At 40.9% G+C, this 3,479-nt stretch overlaps 1 long non-coding RNA gene across 1 annotated transcript in view; it reads left to right on the forward strand.

Annotated features, from left to right (window-relative positions):
• Positions 1-2,840: 2,840 nt before the first annotated feature.
• The window catches only part of LOC115068998, a 1,212-nt gene continuing 573 nt past the window's right edge, over positions 2,841-3,479 (forward strand). The window contains exon 1 of the long non-coding RNA XR_003848352.1: positions 2,841-2,967. This is a non-coding gene — a long non-coding RNA (uncharacterized LOC115068998). The remainder of the gene's footprint in view (positions 2,968-3,479) is intronic.

Here is a 3,479-nt window from a genome sequence, read left to right on the forward strand (position 1 = left end):
CAAAGAGAAGAAGATCCGGGCACATACCACTGCTCCTCCTCCTCCCTCTTCCTTTCTTGTCAGCGTTGTCTTCTTCATCTTTGTCTTATTCTTACTATTTCTATTATTATTTTGTGACCATATCTCACTGTATAACCCTGTCTGGTCTCAAACTTGCAGTTCCTGCCTCAGTGTCCTAGTGCTGGGATTACAGGCATGTGCCACCATGCCTTTCTTCAGATGTATTTACTTCAATCAGATGACTAAGGCAGTCTTTAGCTTCCATGGTGAATCACAGCTCTTTAGGCAGCAGCTTGAGTCTTTGCTTGATTGGATGTCAGCTCCCAGTCACCCTCACATTGGTCAATATACAAATGAAAATGGTATGTCAGAAATCAAGAGTATTAAGAAGTTAAATAGCTAGCAGTCATGGAGCAGATCTACAGGAGGCTGGCTGAATTATGCCCTACCTTCAGTAGTAGATTCTTACATTCAAGTTCAGGGAGGTAATCAAGGGGTTTGGCAGTAGCCTATATTATTTTGGGAGTCTCTTGTACTACCCTGACCAACAACTTGTAATGAGGTTTCTCTTGCCTGGCACTGTGAATTTTGTTATATATCCTTCAGCTATACACTTGCACTCACATTTATATTTCCTTTGAGAAAAGAGAACATTTTGACTGCCTGCTGAGAGGCAGAAAGCCTCATCTGCTCTCGCCCAAGGAAGGAAATCTGGTCCCCTTATTTGCTTATTTTTTGTAACTTAGATGATATATTCAAGTTCTACCACATGCTGGTAAAACCCCAGGACTCTGAACTGACAGGATTTAAAGAAATGAACTCCTAGAGAAATTTCCTAGAGGTTAAACTACTGTGACTGTAAATGAAAGTAATGGCTTATTAACATAAAACATTTTCAAACAAATATATGTAATAATTCTAGGATATGTATATGCTCTAGGATTATATGGGTGCATTCTGAAAAAATAAAATATAATATACAATTTAAAATTGGGTTATGTCTTTGTACTTTAAAGAATATGAAGACCTGGCTTTTGATGATAAGTTTCTATGGTTGATCATATTTTTGTCTATTCTATTTAGAACAGAGAACACACTAGTATCTGAAGCAGGCACTGTCAGTCCTTCATAATCCCCTGTTTCTGTGTGCTCTTTCTCTGGCTTTAGCACTTTTCCCCAGAGCCCAATACCCACAGCTGCTCTCTGACTGCCCTTGGGTTCCTTCTGCCAAGAAGCCTGAGTGTGTAGGCAGCCCCACTCCTGAGAGGCTCCATGGCCTCAAGGATCTCCCTTAGCCAGGGCAGAGAGGCAGAGAAAACCTTAGCAAGCCTGCTCAAGATGAGACAAACCCTGAGATACACTTGCATGCCCAATCTGCCCTTCAAAATAGCCAGAGGAGGAAGAATTGAACCCCTGCCAGCTTTTCCTTTCTTTATCTGCTTCCTTCCTCCATTTGAAAGTTTCTCTCCAGAGCCCTTCTGTACCTTGTCTTTTGTCTACAGGGGAAGGTAACCTAAAACAAAATTCAACTGCTATTGGAATGAAAACAATTCACAGGTGTGTGAAGTCTTACTGTATGTTAGATGCCATGCTGATTTCAAATAATGTAATGAAACATTTGTGAAGCCAACTTCCTTTTAACTGATCATGAAATAATAGCATTGCTTTTGATTACAGCTCTCCCAATGCATCAGCAGGTAGATTAACCCACAGTCAAAGAGGATTGAAATCACATAGTAAGGTGATTCGTAGGCACATACCAAGGTTGGGGAACTGACGTGTGTCTAAACTCGACTGAACTGTAGCTGGCCTTTGGTTCTCGTCTTGGCTCAGTTCCTTTTTAGGAGCAGTGGGGCTCTTTTTCTTCACTTCCATCTACTCCCTAAGCACAAACAGTGAAAATTGCATAAAGTTCCTGTGTGTGATTCTATTCATACAACTTTCTAGCTGAAGGAAAGCCAAATGTGGAGCTTCTAAAGTTGGAAAATTTATACAAATGGAAATCACTATTGAGTTATGCTTTCTCACCTGAAAACATTCAGAGGGATTTTCAGATCAGTAGCTGATGAATGTGCTAATGATTGAAGAGCCAGGAGAGGGGGATGTTAATTTTTATTTATTTGTTTATTATTTATATTTTATGTATATAAGTGTTTTACCTGCATGTAAGTGTACTACATGAGTGGTACATGCAACACCCGCAGAGCCCAGAGCAGGGCATTGGATCCTCTGACCTGGAGTTATGGACAGTTATTAGCTGCCATGTGAATGCTGAGAATTGAAACTGGGTCTTCTGCAAGAACAGTCAGTGCTTTTAACTGATGAACCATCTCTCCAGTCCCAGAGAGGAGTGTTAAATAGCCAAGAAAAAGATACCAACAATTTCACTGGTAAAGCAAAGCATACATTCCAAGCTTAACTCATTGTCATTTGGAATCTGCCACAGATCAAAGACCTTGGAAGACTACAGCCACAAATGGCAAAGAGAATAATAAGGAGAAATTCATTTTCAGAAGAAAAGGGAAAGAAAACAGTAATTTGCAGAGACTAATGTATAGGTCTAGGGAGTCCTTTTCTGGATCCTCAGTGGCCGGGTAATGTAGTTGCTGATCCTATTTGAGCTTTAGTTCATGAGAGGTCAGTACGCTCTTACCAACTCCCTTTCCTGTTACTCACCAGTCCCAGTTAGTCCTAACTTTCCACAGCCTCATGTCATCTGATTGGAATGCCTCTAATGATGACTCATCTAGATCAGAGTGACCTGTGGGCATTTCTGTGGAGGACTGTCTCATTTGTCAATTGATGCAAAAGGGCCCAACCCTTTCTGGGTGGCACCATCCCTAGGCAGATTGTCCTGGCTGTATAAGAAAGCTAGCTGAGCATGAGCCTGTCAGCAAACCAGAGGGGGAAACAGCAAGCTTGAGTTGCTGTCCTGATGCCTTCAGTGATACATTGTGACCTGGAAAGGTAAGCCAAAAAAACCCTTTTCTCCCCTGGGTTGCTTTTCAGCAGAATGTCTTATCACAGCACCAGAACGGTACTAGTATACACACTGAGATCTTCACAGTGCAACCACAGTGCTGACTCAAGCCAGCCTGGGAGGGGAGCAAAGGACCTTTGGGAAAAACATCCTCTCTCTGCCCTTCTTCACATGGCACATTTTGCAACAGGGCATTAAATACCTAAAATCAGAAGTATTTTCCCCAAACTGTAAATCATTTCCCAAAGGATGTAACATGACTTTTCTTATGTCAGAACACAGTGGTGTATGCCATTAGCAGAAACTCAAGTCTTTTTTCTGTATCAACTCTTTGTTTTAAAAAGTATTTAAATTTCAACATTGGGATAGTATAGTGTGTGAGTTTCCCTGACTCTATGTTCACCCCAAATTCTTCTGTGATCCCCAATGTTAGCTTTTTATAGTTTTTTCAGAGATATTTTATATATGCAAACACTTTCATATGCTTTTATGTACCTTG

This window comes from Nannospalax galili, unplaced genomic scaffold, assembly GCF_000622305.1.
Source record: "Nannospalax galili isolate Female #2095 unplaced genomic scaffold, S.galili_v1.0 scaffold189, whole genome shotgun sequence".
Lineage (NCBI taxonomy): Eukaryota > Metazoa > Chordata > Mammalia > Rodentia > Spalacidae > Nannospalax > Nannospalax galili.